Here is a 22,480-nt window from a genome sequence, read left to right as displayed (position 1 = left end):
GCCATTTGGTACCGTGAAGAACGGTGCCACAACATTGTGATCAGGTCAGCTGATGACGTTGCCATTTGGTGCCATGGGAAACGTCCCCGCGACGTCAGCCAATGATGTTGCCATGTAGTATTGTGAGTGATGTTGCCACAACATCGTGATCAGGTCAGCTGATGACGTTGCCATGCAGTATAATTGGAAATGTCCCCGCAACGTCAGCCGATGTCGTTGCCATGTAGTATTGTGAGTGATGTTGCCACAGCGTTGTGAACTGGTCAGCTGATGATGTTGCCATTTGGTGCCATGAGTAATGTTGCCGCGACGTCCTTACCTCCCTTACGAAAGGAAAATGTATTTACCAATATATTACTTGAAATATATTGTAGTATATTGTAATATATTATTTTCCACTACATTTCCCAATGTATAATATATTGGCAATACATGAATAATATATTGATGATGCATATATGATACAATATATTATGTATTCATGCAATATATTGTAATATATGGCTGATTTCAATATATTGCAATATATTGAACATGAATATATATATATATATATATATATATATGTGTGTGTGTGTTTATATATTTCAAATATATGCAATTTTATATTTAAGTATAAGTATAGATACCGTGACTGAAATTTGAAAAATATGAAATTTGTTTTAAGATTAAAATTGTACTTCTCCCTGAGAACTATATGTTTTGAACAATGTGTTTTCTATTTTTTGGTGTATTGTTTACTGACTGCTTGATAGTGTATTTTGATCGCTTTGTTTATGATCTGAGAGCAGTGTTTGGTTTTGAGCACTGGTTAATCTTTTTTGAGGTGAAAGTTTGGTTTTGAGCAGAAGGAAAACTGTTTTGAGGCTAAAGTTGGATTTTGAGCAGAGGGACAACTGTTTTGAGGTGAAAGTTTTATTTTGCAAGGATTTAGAGTCAGGAGTTTTGCAAATAGTGCTTGAAAATGGGGTTTTGTGTTTAATGTTTTAAGAAAATGGAGCAAGCTTTCAGAAATTGTGTTTTAGCACTTGAGACTTGTGTTTGCCAGTATGGATGACATGTGCATTAGAATGCAGAATGTGTTTAGAATGAGAATGAGAATGTGGTTAGAGTTTTGCTGAACAGTGTATGTGAGATCTGCAAATTGTGTTCTACCATGTGAAATGGTTTATGGTATTGACAACAGACTGAACAATTAGCTAAATGAGTTCAGACAACTGAGAACCTTCTTCAGACAATGGGTTTTAGTGTTTTAGCAATTGAGAAAAACTATTGATAATTTTGATTTTGGAAACATATATGGTTGGAACAGTTTAGGTTAGGCTCAACTCTTTACGGGATATGCCCATTGAAAATGATTTTAACAGTTTATATTTTTAAAAAGACACTGTGGATGTGAAACTGCTAGTTCTAACCCAGTATAAAAGTCCAGCTAAGACTTCAACTGTGTATGTTAAGCTGTCATGCATGGATGGTTGAAATCAGTTCAACACTAAAGGTAAGCTCATACATAGACTGTATGTTAATAATAAATGAATAAAATGAATGACTATGATCATGTAAATTGATATTACAAAGGTAGTCTGTAATTCATGGTAACAGTAATATGTCCCAAATCAAAGCATTAACCCTCCTGTTATCCTTGGGGTCAATTTGACGTTTAACATCATAAAATATATGGTTCACTTTTTTTTTTTTTGCTTCATGTTTCATGACTTTTCCTCAATTGAAGGGTACAACAGAGTTAGCATGACATTTGTACAATAATATGTCTTCAATGTCCTGTACAAATATTGTGTACATTGATGTTCCTTGGGGTCAGTTTGACACCAGCTGTATGAAACATAAGATACATTAATATTTGACACATTATGGATATTATTATTGTAATAGTATGAAAACATATTGTTATTATTATTATTACATACACAAGTACATATTACATACAGTATAAGTCATTTTGGCAGGACTGTATAAGTCAAAACGGGAAACAACATGCAGCAAGCCTTTGGGCTGCTGACACTGGATGGGCAATATTGCCAGCCAGGGTTCCAAGGTTCATAAAGGGGTGTGGGGGGTGAGATTGTTTAGTAGGGCTTTTGATGGTGGTTATTACACTTAACTGGTCACAAAAAACTGGGTAAAAACATGAATTATAACTATTTTCTGAGGGTTTATTTAGCTGGGGTCAAATTGACCCCAAAGATAAAGCATGTCGGTAAGATTTGAGGGTAACACAAGGGTTAACCATCCTTACAGATATTCAATTACATTGCAGCAACGTACTGGCAACGTAACTGTGCTAGCTGGGAAGCTATGTGTATAGAGCTATGTGTTGGGTGTAGGAGAAGTGATCATTAAACAAAAAGGTCTTGAGATGTGCTTTGAAGAAAGGAAGGGAAGGACAGTCACAGAGAGGTTGGGGGAGGGAGTTCCAGAGTTATGGGGCCAAGGCACTGAAGGACCTGCCACCCAGAGTGGAGAGTGTCTGTGCTGAGTTTGAGAAAATTGTTTTGCATCCATAACTTTAAGTCAGAAAGGCAGTCAGTGAGGGAGCGTGGTGGGGGTCAGAGGGAGAGGGAGGGGTAAGATAAGATAAGGTAAGATAACAAGGTATGTAAAACCATATAGGCTGTTACACACTTGTGTGGATCTGAAAGGACTTGTCCGTGTAAACCACACCTTATTCAGAATATTACCTCAAGCAGAATATGGACTTTGCACAGAATACGGTGTAAGTTAATGTAATCATTGACAATAACAACTCGATAAGTTGCAGGCTTTTAAAACAGTCTTAAAAGCAGGACTCCTCGATATGTGCAAAAAAGTAGCGCTGTCGAGCCCTGAAACACTCTTTTATTTCTGTAAGGAGTCAGTATGATGTTGATGTGGCCTATAAGCCTTTCCTAATCAACTGTTCATCAGTATTCAATAAACAAGTATTAATATTGTGCAATTCATGGGATTCCCTCAAGTCTTTCAGTAGAATAATGAAAGAAGCACAAAGGCAAATGAGGAACATTAGAATCAAATGAGACATTGTGGAAACTCTTAGATAGATAGATAGATAGATAGATAGATACGTTATTGATCCCCAAGGGGAAATTCAAGGGTCTCAGTAGCATACAGACATCACACACAACATGCACTTACAGCAGAAATAGTAAGAATACTGTAAGTATAAACATATAACCAAACTCCACTGTACAATAGAGACAGTAGAAGATAAGAAAAACTAACAAAACGAAATACTAAATATACTATATAAATTAAATAATAATAAAAATCCACAATGTGCTTGAGGGTGATCAAGCATGAGACGCTTGCAGTGTGTGCATGGTAAGGTGCTCAAGAGAGTGAGTGTCATGGTGAAGGTGCAAAAAGTAGTCCAACAGTAGTCCAACAGTGCAACAGTGCAAGAATAAGGTCTAGAGACCAGCATAAATAATATGGACAAATAGGAGAGTAAATGTAGACAAGATAATATAAAAAAAACTATGTCAGTGCAAGAACAGGTTGAGGTAATAGGGTTACAGCCATTCAGTATTGTAGGCAGAATTGTAGCAGTATACAGCCATTCAGTATTGTAGCAGAAGTCATTGGTCATGTGTGCTAATATAGCATGAAAAACAGTGTAGCAATAAAACAGTAGTAAAAACATTAGGCTGTGGACATTAGTAAAACAAAACAGTAGTAAAGCAGTAGTGGGCAGTCAGTACTCAAACATGGAGAGGCAGACAGACTAAGCAGAGAAGTCTCTCCTCTTCCCTTTAGTGAAGCATTGAACAGTTCAATGGCCCTGGGGACAAATGACTTCTTCAGCCTTTCGGTTGTGCTTGGCAGTGAGCGAAGTCTCCAGCTGATCAAGCTCTTTTGCTTTTTAATAGTGCTATAGAGTGGATGACATTCATTGTCCAAGATGTTGATCAGTTTGTTCAGGGTCCTTTTGTCAGATATCGAAGTGATGCACTCCAGTTCAGCTCCCACTACAGAGCCAGCTTTCCTTACCAGCTTGTCAAGTCGCCCAGCATCCTTCTTCTTTGTGCTTCCTCCCCAGCATACCACTGCATAGAAGAGGACGCTGGCAACAACAGACTGGTAGAACATCCTGAGGAGCTTGCTGCACACATTGAAGGACCGCAGCCTCCTCAGGAAGTACAGCCTGCTCTGCCTTTTCTTGTAGAGTGCGTCAGTGTAGGCTGACCAGTCCAGTTTATTGTCCAGGTGGAGACCCAGATACTTGTAGGTGCTTACCACCTCCACATTGACCCCATCAATGGAGACTGGTAGCAGAGCGGGCTTAGACCTGCGGAAATCCACCACCATCTCCTTGGTCTTTGAAGTGTTGAGTTGAAGGTGATTGAGTTTGCACCATTGCACAAAGTCCTCCTGTACTCCTCCTCTTGCTCGTCCCTGATACACCCCACAATTGCAGTATCGTCAGAAAACTTCTGCATGTGGCATGACTCGGTATAACTGAATAAATGAAAAACATTTTAGACCAATAATTAATGAGGCATATGTCGGCAACCCACCAGCGGACTGTCATAAACTCAGCTTCCTATAGCCTAAATACAATATTTGTATGCATTTTTCTTTTTAATTATTATAACAAGTAGTTATTTTGACATAATAAGAGAACACTGGCCTGGGGCCATCATCCATTGCTCTCAACCACCCTTTTTCAGTCATAATTTATCTACAAAAGAATCTCTGTAGATTAACTTATTTAAACTGCAAAAATAGCACAAAGAGAGATCTATCAGGATACTCTCCCTGTCACCTCAGCTCTTTTTTTCTCTCAGTGGTGATTCAATTAACACCTCAATGAGTCCCTGTGGCTTTGGATACAAGCTTGGACGTTTGGTTTCTTCTGTTTTGGTCTGGTCATGTAATTTTGTACTTAGCCTATTCTACCAAAGAAACAATACCCGACTTACTGAAGTAGACCTACTGTACAATAACATTTTTTCATGCAATGTTGCACTTATTCTACCAAAGAAAAACACCACATGCTGAAATAAAGATAGAACTGCACTGCTGTACATGCAAAGAATCGCGTCTCTGTCATTCTGACCACAGACGCCTAACTGACTGACGCTCACTGTGAGATTGAAAGTGAAAGGTTGTAAATCGCCATCTTAGACTGCGTTCAGACGTGTAGCGGACATGGTTTGTTGGATGTTGACGTCTTGGAAACTTGATACTGCACTATAGGAACCTATCTCGTGGTGAGTAGACCTACAATACTGTTTGTTTGTCCTGCTTCGTTAAATTGACTAATAATTAGGAGGGATTGAGGGATAGCCTATGCTACTGCCTCACCCATAGGCCAATTTGCATTTTTCTTAGTTGATCAGTAGCCTAACGGGAATGAAAGAATTAAGTGAATGGGGAAAATGAAACGGAACGGTGGTATCGTGCACAATAAGCTACTCTGTATTAAACAATCTGCTTTGTTTTCACGATTTTTTGTTGGAAGCGTATTTGTCCCGATCGACATCTGAGAGGAGTATATATGTCTATGGGGCAATAATCGTGCCAAAAACCTTCCGACCATCCATCTGATCAACCAAACGATCGACCCGCCTTACTTACATGTATCAGAATAATTGCCTTTTCATATGCAGCCTACACATACCTAGCCTACATGAACTTACATGTATCCAACATGTGCCCAGAATTGGTGCCACATACTTATTCTGTTGGAACATGGTATTGGGACATGAATACATATAGGAAAACTGTACAATGTTGAAACTTCATAAAATGAACATTGATTAGCCTATTTGCGTCATTATTAGTGACAAGCTACTGCTATTGTTGCTTAAAACTATTATGCGTAATAACCATCTGCAAAACAGGACTATAACCAAAGGCTGGCCTTACCACATTTTCTCTTTTTTACATCAATATGTTATGGAAGCATATGAGCCCACTTCAAATCAACTCCAAATATGTGATTATGTATCCTAGCCTATAGGCTAAGTTTAACAACGTTTTCTGGACAAATGTATCCCTCGGACTGCAATTTGAATAGATTTTGCTGTGCTGTACTGTAAAAGTAGGCCTACAGCCATTTCTTAGAATGGCTTGAGATTAACATAGCCTAAATACTGTAATGTTGCCACTAATAAAGATACGTTTATGAAGTAGGCTAACAAATGAAAAGTGTTTTGAGCTGAAATGGCATGAAGGCTAGACTATTTGTTGTGGACCGCCTGGACCTTTGAGCAAAACATCAGCAGACAGAGAAGCAGCGTCATTCCCGTAGTCAGATCCGTAGTCTAGACATATTCAAAATTACTTTCTAATTTTAAGAAGACACAAGACACCAACGTTGCGCATCTCACATGCTTGTGTGTCCGCTCACCAACAACAAAAAATCGCTTCAAATTTTCTTGATAAGGTAGAATGACAAAAGACACGCGTCATCCGTAATAGGCTACTTAGGGTTGGTAATGTAGCACCTGCTTTTCAGTTCAATGCTCCCTCCAACAATTATCAAAGACTTCTCATCAGACAGATTTGTAATTTGGATCTGTGTGTGTGTGTGTGTGTGTGTGTGTGTGTGTGCATGTGTGTGTGTGTGTGTGTGTGTTGAATAATGGTACATATTTGTTGTATAACCATGATATTGATGATATAGTCAATGTTTTTGGGCATATGGCAGGCTGGAGTTATTTTTACTTTTTTACTGAAGAGAAAAAACGTGCGCTTGTGCAGATGGCTGTGGTTTTCCTGTGGACCTGAAAGTTGTAGCCTATGTGACAAGTGACATGTGGCCTACGTGACGAATGAACCTTTACCAGGGGTACCAGTAGATGTGGAGGGTGCTGTAGGCCTATGTCATGATAATTTATTTGCATTGTAAGAATTTCAACTATATTATATAATTGTGATTTTTATGGTTGATGAGTTTTTGGGGCTTTTGGGGCATATCTAGCCTATGCATTGATCTGCGCCTGCAGATGGCTGTGGTTTTCCTGTGGAGCTGAATTTTGTAACCTACGTGACAAATGACATGTGGCCTACGTGACAAATGATAATTGTCATGATAATTTATTTGCATTGTAAGAATTTCAACTATATTGTATAATTGTGATTTTTATGGTGTAGTTGATGATGTTTTGGGGCATTTGGTAGGCTAGTATGTGAGAGCATTTCCAACATCCTTTATTCGTTTTTTCGACTCAGAGAAATGCAACGTGCTAAAGCAAATGTCTGTGGCTTTCCTGTGAACCTGAAATATGTAGCCTACGTGACAAATGACATGTAGCCTGTGACAAAATAACTTTGCAGGAAGAGAATTGTTAAGAACCTTGTAGCTGATGATTTACCTAGCAACATGTGATGCAATTGAACTGATTAGCTGTGTCTCTTTGGAGAGTAACAGCTCCATGCTTATGCCTCCAGACCTTAGTAGTGATCCAACTCATACTGGTCCACAGTGAGTGGACATTGCATCATTGATGAACCCAGATTATTGTCTCTGACCAACACCCTGTACCGTCCCTTATCACTTATGAACCATTGAACAGGCTATAACCGTAAATGGGAAATATTTGAAGTCATCAAATAATCTTTGGGTCAGCCTACCCAAGTTCTAAGTCTGACAATTGAAGTGAGAATGAGTGACAACTGCCATAAATATAATAATAATAAAATATGATAATATAATAATAATAATAATAATAACAATGATAATAATTAATAATAATAATAACTTTTATTTATACAGGTTCTTTTTATTGTATGTTATCCAGTGCAGCCATACAATACATCACAACCCATTTTAATCATGGTACAATAAAGTACCACTCAGTGTTTCCGCTAGATTTTTTTTAACAGTGGCGGCAGGATTATTTAAAAAGCAACTGCAACTGCCCTGATTTTGATACCGTGGGGGTATTAATTAAACTGTGGCGGGCCGCCATGCTGAAATAAACATTGAGGAAACACTGCCACTGGTATACATATTAAGGGGTTAAAGGTATACTATGCAGGTTTAGGTATTTTTGGAGAGTGTAGATCTCCCTCTAGAGTCGCAATGTATGTTACTCTGCTATTGTAAATAGCAAACATCTTGCGACTTATTCCCCTTGTACACAATGCAAATGCTTTTGTTGTGGAGGTGAAGGATTAACAATAAGCAAAAACTATCTCCGAATAGCTATATCTACTGACAAGGTAATGTTTCACGATTCTCACAAGATTTGAAAGTTGCATTGCTGGTTTTCTCGGTAGGGACTTGCTACGTCTATGCTATGCTAGGTGAACGATTCGCGTATTACAAGTTTGTTTACAATCAAATTGGCTTCGTAAAGATTAGAATCTTGCATAGTGTGCCTTTAATAGTCCATCAAAAATTGCCCCTGGACATTTTCAGCCTGTTTGGAAATTGGATCTTCTTTTTTAATTTTTATTTTATATGTTTGTTGTCGGTCTTGTATGTCTTGGTATCATGGGTACGCTGCCGACTACGCCGCTCGGTTTTTGCCTTGTATTTGGAGCGCTTTGGGTTACACTCTGTGCATGTTAAATGCTCTATACAAATAAAACTGACTTGACTTGACTTGATTACATTTACCAGACATCAGGGGCAAAGCCGAACAACACAGAGTATAAATGAGAGTTGTTTGTTATCATACATTGGTATATTATGACAGAGGAGTAACTGGTATCAACTGGTATAAAGTTGGTTAACTTAACCAGCTAGCTAGTTTATATCTGGTTACGAGTGATGTAACAAAGGTGTTTTTATGGAAACGTTGGTGCTGTTGAGTTGTTGCACTGGTTTGAATTTGTGTTGTCACGATACCAAATTTAATGTTTCGATACCGATATCAAGTCAAGAATTGTGCCACACACACGGAAAATGATGGCTTATGTCATATTTCATATATTTTGAAATTCATATAAAGTGTATTTAATTAATACTGTATAGTACAGTGATATTCAACCGGGGGTCCACGACCCCTAGGGGGTCCGCGGAGGTACTGCAGGGGGTCCGCCAAATTATTTCATCTGAAGCATTTTTTTCCCTCTTCAGAAAAATTAAAAACGTCCTATATAGGCTACATAAACATAAACAGAACATAGAAAAGATGATTTGTATTAGGTTATAAAATATCATATAGGCTACATATGAGTCTTCATGCAATCATGTGATCACCATGGGAACATGCATCATTTAGTTAGCGTCAAAACCAAAATAAGTGACGTCCATCTGCCCCAGAATCTGTGCCACTCACAAGGGTCAGACGACCTCTCACTGGGTAGGCTATGAGATATTGCATCCAGACTCAAGCTGTGATTGTTAACTGTATAGCTGATGATGCACCACCGGGCACCACCGGGCAACACAGTGCAACTAATGAGGGCAGCAGACAACTAGCAACTTTATTAGCAAAACCACCGCTATTTAGCTAAATCCCATTTCATCTCAATGGAGTAATGGCAGCTAACAGTTTACTGGGGGAAAAAACAATGTCTTCTTAACAACTTTAGCAAGTAAAAATAGATGTTAGTTGTTTTTTTAAGCATTTGATGAAGTAAAATGTCCATTTTGGGTTTCAACATAAACACTTAGCGGAGTAAAAAGATATACAAAGCTTCTCCTTTCCCCTCGCTTCACTATCGTGACCCTGGTATCTTTATTGAACATTTCAGAAGCTCACAGATGGTTGTTCATGTGATTTATTGTTAGCACTCTGATTGGATGGTCTCGTTGCCCAAAAGTATCCAAATCGTTCAGATAGAAATGATGTTGTTGTGAGTGTCACTCACCAACAGCCCATGTTGTTGTCCCATGATTAATCACCTTAAGGTAGAAAAAATGTCAATAATAAACAGAATAAATTTAAATGAGTTCTACAAATTACCCATGTTACAGATAATGTACATGTTAACATGTGTAGGGGTGTGTGTATGTGTGTGTCAATTAGTTCCAAATATCAGGCCTAATGTTTTTTTGTTTGTTTTTTTTGGTCCGTGCTCAGTGTCTCAGCCAAGGGGTCCTTGGGCTGAAAAAGGTTGTAGACCCCCTAGCCAGCTAGCTAGTTTATATCTGGTTACGAGTGATGTAACAAAGGTGCTTTTATGGAAACGTTGGTGCTGTTGAGTTGTTGCACTGGTTTGAATTAGTGTCACAATACCAAATTTAATGTTTCAATATCAAGTCAAGAATTGCGCCACACACACACATGGAAAATTATGGTTTATGTCATATTTCATATATTTTGAAATTCATATAACGTGTATTTAGTTAATAATGTATCATATTTTATAATCTGCATAATTACTAGTAAACATATATAGCAATTTGAATACTTCATATTGATCTCAAAACTATTACAGTGAGGCATATCTGTGGTGTGTAGGTCTAATTGAGTGAACATTTGTGATGTGTAAGTGTAATTGAGTGCCTGTAACTTTAAGAAATACGTGAGAGTAATTAGCCTTCAGTCTCACGGTATTAGTCTAGGGAAAAAAAAGTTGCACATAGTGCATAAGGATATGTGGATGCAATTAATTATGTTTTATATGTCATTAGATAAAATACACGTTCAAAAAATGAGCAAGTCTAAGAAAATGCAAGTGAACAAATCAACTTGTTATTAGCCTATTATTATGTGTTACCATACATTCACTTAAACTAGCAGCCATGTTTTCGCTGTTTATGGCACGACAGCTGCTCATACGTGTGAGGAGAAAAGAAACACACAGCCAGCCACAGGCTAAGGGAGGAGGCACTAGAAGCATGCCTTGCGCACACGCATGTTACTTCAAAAGAACACGGTCATTCTGAAAAGTATCGATACTAATAAAACTAGATGTACCGCAGAGCGGTACAAAATATGACCGCCGCCCAGTCCAGCACATTTTTTCCACAAAAAGAAATCACGCTGAAAGGCCTATATGATTCTAACTGTCTCACTAAATTGCATGATCCACACTCAATTCTTACTGGTATCTGCTAGACAACAAGTACCAAAACATGATTAGTTCATAGATTTCACATGTAAAATTCATTTTATACAATCCCACCCCCATCTTGCCTGTTCATAATTCTGAGAAATTCTTGAATTGTGTGCATGTGTGCGTGTACATGTTTATGTTTATGTGTGTTGGTGTGTGTGTGTGTGTGTGTGTGCGTGCTTGTGTGTGTGCCTGCGTATGTGCCTGTGTTTGCATGCGTGCGTACATTAGAGCCCGACCGATTTATCGGCGGGCCGATATTATCGGCCGATATTAGGCATTTTCCAAACTATCGGTATCGGCATTTATAATGGCCGATAAATGAATATTTTAAAAATAAAATAAAAACGGACGAAAACACCCTTCAACCACTTCATGAGTGTTGGCGTTGTATAGTTTGTCCACCAGAGGGCACTCTACACCGTCCCTGCTGGCAACACTCGTGTATAACGCGCCACACATCCTGCAACCTGCTGATCCAGCCAGAGTCGGGCAGAGAGAACCAGTCATCCGGGAGTGAGATCAGTGAAGTGTGTTCATGGTGCTTTGGTCACGAGACATACATTGCTTGAATAACAATTAAAAGAACATCCCCATCAGTTATCTTAACTCAAATAAGCATGACAAAATTCGTGACAACAATGTCCAGTTTTGCTGCTGTTAAATAAGTCGAGAGTGAAGCGGAATTAGCTAGTAATTACGTTACGTTGTTACAGTGTAGTTGACTGTATGTCCTTTTAACTTTTGACAATGTGACTGAAGATGTATTTCTTTAATAGCGTGACAGTTATAGCAGTGAGACGTATCATCTCTCCCCAGCCTGTTATTTTGAAAGCGTACAGTATGTTTTACAATTTGCAGTATGACGTTATCCATTGCTAAATTATGGATCATCATAGACTAGCTAACCACAAAGCTAGCTAATGCCATGAATATCAGTGGAAGACCGCTAATGTTAACATTAATGAGCTTGGAAACCACAACAAACTTATTCTGCCTAAATAAAGTAATGATTACTGTATTTATAACTAGTATATCTGTAGTTACAGTCCCTGCATTGTAAAATGTAAGTTAGACGTGCGAGGAGTGAACATTTAGACATAGAGGAAAAGTATCAAACGTAGCTTGTGCAAAACGTAGCTGCATAAAAGTTAGCTTTTCTTTTACACGTGTGTGAAATCCAATGACGCCAAGTGTGCGTTTCAGACTGTCGTTCAGCCGCAGCATTAACGAGTTACATAATGGATTTAGATCACTAAATAGTAGGTTTTAGAAGGCAGGCAGCAACTGATGATTGAAAATGGTTTGATGTAGCTTGATGGAAATAATTTTAAAAGTGCAGGTAAAGGGATAAGCAAGCTGACATTGTAATTATAAGGTAGCTTATAAGGCAATAGGGACTAATTATTACACACGCTTTATCTTGTTTAATGATAATACAAATGATGATGATAGTAATAATGTCATCATTATTTTTTGTAATTATTAAGTCTTAGTTCAAAGTTATATTTATGAAGCTTACCAAGTGTGTTTTTGTTAAAAAGACTAAGTTTCATATCTTAAGTTTCTATTTTTATACATTTTATTTATCAGAACTTTAATATATTTCGATGTTCCTCTGTTCCACTGTGACAATATTATTTAAAAATAAACAAGTTTGTTTTTAAAATGCATTATCATATTATTTTAGTCAATACTCATAAATAACTACAAATAACTAATGTTAGGGAAATCTGTTCATGTTTTGTTGCGCGTTTCTGAAAAAAAAAAAAAAAACGGCCGATATATCGGAATATCGGATTTTTAAATCAACAAATATTTGTATCGGTATCGGCCTTCAAAATCCTTTATCGGTCGGGCTCTAGCGTACATATGTCTACTGTGTGAGTATGTGTCATACGTATGATTACTGTGAATGTATGTGTGTGCGTGTGTATCTGTTTATGCACATGTGTGCATATGGAATGGGTTAACATGACCCCTGGAGGCAAACATACGGAAAAAATTGGTCATCTTAGGCCCTACGGTTCTCAAGATATTCACAGAAAACTGTGTCTGCCCTACCCTCCTTTCAGGGGGTCTAGTCCAGCGGGGGGGCTACAGATCAAAACGAAAAACGATGGTTCCATGCTATCCATGTGGGGTTACATGCCCACCAAGTTTCGTGTACCCCGGTCTTTCAGTGTCCCGGGAATCCTTGTTGGTGTACAGTCACTAAATGTACACATAAATTATTTTATTGTAAGGCCCCCCATGAACGAAAGTTCACAAAACTTGGCATGCATTCGGAGGGTGTCATAATGATCCTACACTTCCAATTTCGTTCAGTTTTGACTATGTTAGGTCACAGATACCTGCGATTACAACACCTAATTTTTACTTTTTTGTGTTTAACTAGGTGGCGCTATACATGAAATGAGTGGTTATGGAATGGGTTGACATGACCCCTTGAGATCAACATACAAAAAAAAATGGTCCTCCTAAACCCTACGGTTCTGGAGATATTCACAGAAAACTGTGTCTGCCCTACCCTCCTTTCGGGGGGTCCAGTCCAGCGTGGGGGCTACAGATCAAAACGAAAAACGATGGTTCCATGCTATCCTTGTGGGGTTACATGCCCACCAAGTTTCGTGTACCCCGGTCTTCCAGTGTCCCGGGAATCCTTGACGGAAATTTGGACATGCGAAAAAAAAAAAAATCTGACTAAACCTATTTGACCGCCGCTTTGCTGCGCGGCGGTCATAATTAGGCATCGTGACATTTTAATTTCAGGATATTGCGATACTTTTGTAGTATCTGTGCACCGTAGTTTGAATCCATAATTTTTAGAATGTGTGCTGCAGCAAGTTGCTGGTTTATAGAATATTGCAGCTCATCTTGTCTTTTTAAGTTCTCCTCTAGTAGCTAAAGGATCAGGCTGCTACCTCGGTCGTAGACAAACAAGCCAAACAAACAGATACTATATGGAGCAGCGTGACTTGCCAGCACCTGCAACCTAGTACAGACATTACAGTTTTTTCTGAATGCTTAAACACAACTGTGATTCTTATAGCACAATTTCTAAAACTATTAATACTTATAGCAAAACCACTCACTGAGTTCGCAAAACTAAAAGCACAAACACTGCTTTGCACTCAGTTTGCAATTTTGTACCACACACTTACGCACGCACAACTGTATGCACAATTCACTACACAGCACTCTTTTTGCAGAACTGTAAACACAACTCATGCTTTACACTCAATTTCCAAATGATCAACACATTCCTAGCAAATCTATACACATGTATGGCTATTATTTTCACTATTTTGCCAACTCTCTGGCACACTTTCTCATGTGAAAACTGTTTTAGATAATTAGTTCACTTTGCAATCAGCCTAAGCACTAAGCCACGGGTAATGTACAATGGGTACAATAGAGGGAGCAGGAAGAGTGAGAAAGGTAAGAATTAGAGGAGGCTGAAGAATAGTGAGAGGGAGAGAATGACAAGGACAAGGAGGTGAAGTTAGAGGAAGAGGACAAGGAGTAGCAAGAGGAGGATGGGGAGGAGGAAGAGGAAGGGTAAGAAGAGAAAGAAATAGCCCTTTTACAGGCAAAAAAATCAGTCTACATGTGGGGATATTGTCATGTCAGGCCTGGATACGCCATTCCAGAAGATATTTTCCCCGGTGCCTTGGACTAGAGAACATTGCATGTGATGTAGATTAAATGTTGTGGCCGGACCCAGAGAGACGACACAATGTAGACTGATTTTTTTGTTTTTCTCTGTGAAATTACTATTTTGTGTTTTGACTTGGAAAAAAACACTTGTGTTTGTTTTGATGTGTCTAAATAAACACTAATACTTGATGTTTGGATCCCTGTATGTTTACAGAACTATGACAAAAGTATTACCTCAAACTGACATAGCCTACCTTGTGCACAGAGAAAGCAAAAGCCAGATGTGTTTTTTATTTATACCATTAGTGTGTAGTTGGCACATTGTGTGCTTATTATTGTGATGGCTTGTGTTTACTGTTTGATACGAAAACACAATTTTTACGAAGATGTGAAGAGTTAAGCAAGGTGTGTTAGCTTTTGCAAGAGAACTACAATGTTTTGCTGTTAATCCAATTCGCCTTATTCACCCGGCAGCCAGAATGAGGCTACACTTGCCATTACACCTCAGTCCAGCAGATGGTGGTGATGCACTTCGTTTGCAAACTGCCAAAAAAAACCTCACAGAAATAGAAGAAGGGTTTTCTGGCCTGTCAGAAATCTTCTTCTTCTTCTTCGTCTTCTTTGAGTTTTTTTGGCAGTTTGCAAACAGAGTGCATTGGTCTAACTGACTGCAAACAGAGGCGAATTGGTGTAACTGACTGAAAAAAGCAAAGAGCTAAGTGCTTAGAGTGCCTAAGAGCTAATGTGCTTAACAGACAAGCAAGCAAAACAAACAGATACCAGGCGGAGCAGCGTGACTCGCCAGTGTACCCGTAACTTAGCACAGACATTAAGACATAAATAAACAAACAAACAAATAAACAAATAAAAACTCCTGTGTTGGGTTTAACTGACTGAAAAGTGTTTGAAGAACGCACATTCATGTACATTCTATTCATCACAGCAACTACCTCTAATATGGAAAGCTCATGTGATATGAGTGTGATATCTGTGTGACGAGTACTCCGCAAGAAATTTAACAGAGGAGAAGGGGTGTGAATTCAGACAATTTGCATCCTTCAGCCATTAAGGGCTAACAAGAACACTGGAAATGTTGCTGTGCCTTTTATGCCTATTATCAAAAGATAAAACCTTGCAAGTGTATGTGTTATGTGTTTGTGCATACTTAGCTGTTTCTTTGACTATGCACTATGGATATGTGTTGTGTTCTCTACAAAATCATTTACTGAACTAGCACTCTCTAATGAATAAACAAAATGGTCAGTTGGTTATACAGTCATTGCTTTTTGTGCGCTGATTATTTGTGCATTTCCAGCATGTAACGTTTCCTGTCTGCTGTTCTGGTCTCACAAAACCAAAATGATTTGAGAAGAGGCTGTAAGAACACAGTAAGATACTCTGACCAGAGTCTGCACTACCCAACCGTGTGACCATGGAGAAGAACAAGAACATATCAACACAGACCAGTGCGGGGTGAGTGTAGAAAGCATGAACTCAACCCACTCACCCAAGTTTGTGTGTGTGTCTGTGATACACACATATACATTACACACCAACAGTCCTAGTCCAGTCAAGTTTATTTATTTAGCGCATTTCATACACAGAGGTCGGTCAATGTGCTTTTCCTAAAAAAAAGCAAACAGGAATAGCAAATAAAAGCGTAGGAGGGAAATAGTCAAAGAATAGTTTAAAAAGTAAAGATCATAATTAACCCTTAAAGGAGTACCGTCACACCGGTGTGACGGGAATGTTGAGAAATGAACATTCTAAAGAATATCTGGGTTCATTGAATTCAACATAGAATTTTAGAACCTTCAATTGTTGCGGAACTTAGAATGTTCAAAAACCTACACCTTTAAGGAAAAAGAAAACATAAAAACACACAGGGTAAAACAATTAAAAATGGGGCGTGCCATGTCAAAATGAGTCCAGTCCAGAAATCCATTTCGAGATATAGCGATTTGAAAGCAGAGAGGGTCAAAAAATGACTAAAATATGTATTTTCTAATTTCACCACGAACACAACCTCTTATCTATCACTCCAGGGTTTCCCGCAGCACTTTGTAGCTAAGGCGACCACCTTAGTATCACACGCCTGCCGCCTTAATTACGTTGTCAAAAAAAAAATGAATAGCCTAGTTATATGAGTGATATCCACTGTGTTACTCTAGGCCTACTGTTTTCTCCCTTTCATTCCAAACCGTGACCAACGCCAATCTTCCTTCTCTGCAGAACGCATACAAAATAATAATAAAAAACGTGCACAGGGCTTTATTTGGGGCAGGCTTGTAATCGAGACAGGTCTTTATTTCTGCGTTTTATTGTGAGGCATCCGTTTCGTTTGGAGCGACATACCGGCAGTATAGGCTATCAATAACATACAATTTTCGGTTTTATTGGATTATATTGCTAAATGTTGGGACTGATAGGCACTGAAATCTGGGCGGTATTTGATGGTTCACTATAAGTTTCATGTAGTTGAAAGAGTGTCGGGATTTCCATCCGCTGTTATTGCGAGACAGGCAGTCGCTTTCAGTCATTGAACGTGCACTGCTGTAATGGAAACCTTATTGCGTAGCCAAGTAGGCTAGGCCTACAGTAGCCTACATTTACTTATTTTTTAATTATGCATGATTTACTTATTTATCTGGTGGTTGAATGTCATCGTGTGGTCAAAATGAATCCAAGACAACTGGTGTGAGACTGCAGCTTTATTCACGACGCCGGGAGCATGTTACCCACATGAAATGTCAAAGTAACAAGCCCACACATCTGTGGGTGAAGCCAACTCTTATACCCTTAACACACCCACGGAAATCACAAGTTGCCACCCTCTTTTACTGTCTATGCACAGTACGCATGGAGTCATGTCATATAGCTTAAACGTAACCTTAGCAACCACAGTAGAGTAGGCTAAAGCATGACCCTCTGAATGCATGCTGAGCTTCGTGAAATTCCGTTCCGTCCATGGGGTAGCCAGACAAGAAGTTCATGTATACTATGTTAGTAAATACTTGCCGGCAGGGGGAAGTTGAAATGTAACATATTTTGTACATATAGTTTCTCCAAATCCGGCAGTTAGTAGTTACTTTTATCCTATACGATTCTTTGTGAATACAAGCCTAGAACTCATTTATTGTCATTTCAGTTCAAAATCCACAAGTTCAGAGATGGCAGAACTAGAGAGTTCCTGCACTTTCCCATGTGTGACATCATGGGTCTAGAAGTAGGGAATTCTGAAGGGGTGCATCCTGATGACCTCATCAACATTTTAAAAGGTCAAATAAAAGATGGCCATAAGGTAATAATAAACACACAGACACATAGAATTTAATTGGCTATTTTTCTTCTACTTACTGCTTTAACTTCATGTCAGTGTGAAGCACGGGAACACATTAGAGCTGTTCTTCTTGCTGTAGTTTAATCCTAGGAGCCCCTGTTCAGACACAGAGCTCTGGCTCTCCCATCCAAGCACTAACCAAGCAGACATCTGCTAGACATCAAGAGTTCAAGCTTCAGCCACCCATACTGGGGTCCACATGCCAAAGGGTTTGAGTCCTGATCCCACCCCATCTCTCTCTCTCTCTCTCTCTCTCTCTCTCTCTCTCTCTCTCTCTCTCACTCACTTCACGCTCCTATCAGACTCAAGGCCTAAAAAGACCCCCAAACATCAAGTCAGAACAAAGACTAAGTAAAGGTCATGATCAAGGAAAATGTCTTCCTGCAGGAATCCCTCAGCTTACTGTACAATGCTACCAAAAGTGGATCAGGCCCAGAGGTCAAGAAGGACATCAGAGTGATCTACAGGAGCAAGAAGATCAAGAAGAATGTACGTTTCCATCAGAACATCTGCCTGTGCACAATATCTACACACCAGATATATGTATAGGATACAGTCATCATGTCTTCTCTTCTCTTCTCTGGGCAAACATCTCTTCAGATGCAGGAGTGCAGTAACAGACTGGGAGTTCCCTTTAATGAGTTTGTTCAATGGAGACACATTCTCTCTCCCTCACATACACACTTAGACACACAACTGGATCTGGTTGTACAAAACCCATTGCTTAGACGTGGCTCAACATGCAGTGCCACATATGGTATGGCCATTCCTCTATAGTGTGTGTGTGTGTGTGTGTGCGTGTGCGTGTGCGTGTGCGTGTGCGTGTGTGTGTGCGTGTGTGTGTGTGTGCGTGTGTGTGTGTGTGTGCGTGCGCGTGTGCGTGTGCGTGTATGTGTGTGTGCATGTGTGTGTGCGTGTGCGTGTGTGTGTGCGTGCGTGTGTGTGTGCGTGCGTGTGTGTGTGCGCGTGTATATGTGTGTGTGAGAGAGTCATAGACAGGGAGGGAGAGAGTGCATGTATGTGAGAGAAAGACAGAGAGAGAGGGAGGGAGTGTGTGTGTGTGTGTGTGTGTGTACACTTTGTTGAACTCTGCACTGAATTGTCCTTTACTGAGCCCCTGATGTCCATAAGTAACAGGCACCTCATTCTTCATGGATTTTCTTTTCAATTTGTCGGTGTCAGTGCCGATGCTTTCACGTTTACAGGTGGGCCACACCAGGCACGTAACTTAAGCGTTCCATTCACGTTGTGTCTGCAACAATTAGCTTCCACTGTAATCAATGGAACTTACTACACCAGGGGCCGTATTCACAAAGCATTTTATCTTCAATTAAAAGAGTTTTCTCTTTTAAAGTTATTCACAAAGCCTATCAGACCTACTCTTAGTAAGGAAAAGTGACAACTCCTAAGATAACAGATGAACTCTGTTGCTATGGTTGATGTCATTACTTATGCACGAGCTTGATTGAAGTAACCACCTTGATTGGCTGATGATTATAATGTGGGAATGATTCCAAAAACCTCCCCTACGATGATAAGTGACAGGTCTGAGAATGTGTGCACTACACAAGTAGTGCTGAGGACAGAAGCTGATGAATGAATAAATAAATAAATAAATAGCCTAAAAGAATAAAGAGTAAGATCAAACAAATAGCCTAATAGCCTATTGACATCAATCCATATGGATGCTTATCTTGCCATCACTTGTCATTTCATTTGATGGTGATGCCAAATTGTCCACCATTTTATTATCTGTGGGGAAGTTCCCAGAGAGGCATACGGCAGCCAACATAGCTGCTACAAAGACTTCTGTCATGGAGGAATGGGGGATTCTGGGAAAGGTGAGATGCCTTGTGACTGATGGTGCTGCAAACATGACAGTGATAGTGTGATAATGTGTCAATCATAACATTGAAACTAGGAGAGAACACAGGAGGAGAGAACTGTGATAACAAAAAAAAGAGTGATAGTGTGATAATGTGTCAATCATGACATTGAAATGCCTGGTCAGAGACCACCACCAATGCCTTCACTGGCCACCAGGGAGGCACTGAAAGCCTGTGGTTTATTTGAAGCTAAAGCAAATTGAAATAATCATGTGTTTTACATTCACTATACATGCATTTTCCTTGCCTGGTTGTCTTAATTATTTTGTCTTCTGTTACTGCATTCTTGTATATTAAGAGTTCCTCTAGGGGAGAGCTGTATACTGCAAAGGCATGTCATTGTAGGGAGTGATGAAGAGTGCCCCTAGTGGCAAACAGGGAAACTGCAAAGGCATGCCAGTGTAGAGAGTGCTGAAGAGTGCCTCTAGTGGCAAACAGGGAAACTGCAAAGGCATGTCAGTGTAGAGAGTGCTGAAGAGTGCCCCTAGTGGCAATCAGGGAAACTGCAAATGCAAGTTTGTGAAGAGAACAGTCAGGAGGTCACCTGGTGGCAAACTGTGAGACTGCAACTATGTAAAATGGTAGACACCCATATTGTAATTTAGTGCCCCATCAATATGTAATATTGTAACCCCCATCAATAAGTAATATTGCCACCCCCATCAATAAGTACTGTATATTGTAACTCTCCACTATAAGTGAGGGTAGCTGTGGTGTATGAAAACATTGAGAGGGAAGTGTGAACAGGAGTGTTTCTGGACTGGCCAGCCGGCACTCTGTCCTTCTACAGCGTCTTCTCGGATCCACTCACCCACCTGCACACGTTCCACTCCACATTCATTGAGCCCCTCTATGTAGGGTGTGAGCTTATTCAGACTCTGTGTCCCTGTGCAAGATCACTTAGTGACCACACGCTGCACAAGCACCAGGGTCCGCGGAAGAGACCAGCTCTCCTGCTGCTGGTCATTCACATAGAATTTATAAATCAGTTGTACATGTAGCATTCTACATTCTGATGCATGAACTAAAAACACATGTTGTTGTCATGGTGACGGTTCTTCATACGTTGATATGTGTAGAATAGGCCTGCTACATTATGTGCATAATTAAGCATTTATTTGAAATGGGTAGATTTTTAAACTTGAGCTCTGGTAATAATCTCAGCCATGTTTTAGGAAATCTTCATGTTCAAACATAACCAACTAGCTTAAATAATAATAAAACAGCATTTCATTATTTTCAGCTCCAGTTATTTTGTGACTATAGTTTATCTTCCCATCTACAGGTTTAAAATCTATTTTCATATGAGAGAATGTCCTGTTTTAAATTGCATTTAATCTTTGTGAAAATATAAGGCTATTATCTACTGCAGGCCTATCGGCAACTAAACACATGATAGCCTAGAAAAATAATTATATTGGCACAGCATGAACTATAAGATTGTCCGAGAGTTTGTAAATTCAATAATTTTACTGGAATCAATTTATAGAAGATACAAGAAATATCCGCAAACTCTCTGTCTGTGCAAAAAAGGTTTTTACTTTGAATCTGCGCAAGCTTTCGGTTGGCAGACCTTCTTCAGGCAGAGTAGATCCTAGCCTATTCTTATTTTTTATAAGCTAGGCTACCTACCAATCCTGGGCCTCGACAGATGAGCGGTGATCTTGCATTTATTTATTTATTCACTGGAATCAATTTAGCCTACTTTCATTAAAGCTACCATCTAAAATCGCTTTTGACAGGGGGAGGGACTTTTAAGTAGGTCTAACCAAAAGCGAAAGTACATAGTCAGAGTCCGCGTCAGTAAGTTTGTCTTGTAGGCTATCGAGATCACACAGTTTGTAGCCTAAGGTAAGAGACTCACTATTTATGTTCATGTCATTCACTTTGTGTTTTCTGTATGTGGAATATTTGGAATAAACTAATTAGAATTTCGTTGCATGAACTTGTCGTCGTTGTTTAAGATTTCCGCCTTTATGGTAGGCAGGCCTTGCCTAAACAAACAAACCACTAGGCTAAATGCGCGCTTGCTAACATTAACATATACGATTCTGAATAGATTATATGTCTTAATTTAACTATATAGTCGGCTAGCATAATATGACGAGGTAGCCTACTCTTTTGCCAGGTCCAGATTATGGCATCAAGCACAAAATCGTCGTGCGTAACTAGATAGGCTAACCTACAGGTGCTAGCTTGAGACCAGCATATGTTTGCATAGGGACATGTCCATACCAATATTTTGGGGTGACGAAATTGTCCAATACTTTAGTGAAGTCATTCATATTATTTGTTTTATTGTGAAGTCGTTAATTCCGACGCGTCCTCATAAAGTGAAGTACAACCAGTTTAGATGCTGTCATTTGATTGGATGAAACCTGGAAGTATCAAAACATAAGCATAGGCCTCTTGTCGCGTTAGTGGCAGACACATAGGAGGCATGCTGGTGTGTGGACAATGATCTGTCTGCCAGTAGGATACCCCAAGAAAGGGTAAAACTTCAGATCAGTAGTCATATTCCCTTTGTCCTTTAGCATGCACATGCTGCCCCTTTTTAGTGGATCAGCTAGGCCTAAACACCAAAAGATAAGATGGTTGTAGTAAAAACTATCTG

At 39.4% G+C, this 22,480-nt stretch overlaps 2 protein-coding genes across 4 annotated transcripts in view; both read left to right on the top strand.

Moving 5' to 3' along the window:
• LOC121718967 (interferon-induced protein 44-like) overlaps positions 1-22,480 on the top strand; it is a 247,328-nt gene that overhangs the window by 80,202 nt on the left and 144,646 nt on the right. The window lies entirely within an intron of this gene.
• LOC121718788 (NACHT, LRR and PYD domains-containing protein 3-like) overlaps positions 1-22,480 on the top strand; it is a 1,510,793-nt gene that overhangs the window by 1,396,234 nt on the left and 92,079 nt on the right. The gene's annotated exons all lie outside the window — the stretch shown is intronic.

Source organism: Alosa sapidissima, chromosome 9, assembly GCF_018492685.1.
Source record: "Alosa sapidissima isolate fAloSap1 chromosome 9, fAloSap1.pri, whole genome shotgun sequence".
NCBI classification, from domain to species: domain Eukaryota; kingdom Metazoa; phylum Chordata; class Actinopteri; order Clupeiformes; family Clupeidae; genus Alosa; species Alosa sapidissima.
This window is presented reverse-complemented; position numbering and strand designations above follow the sequence as displayed.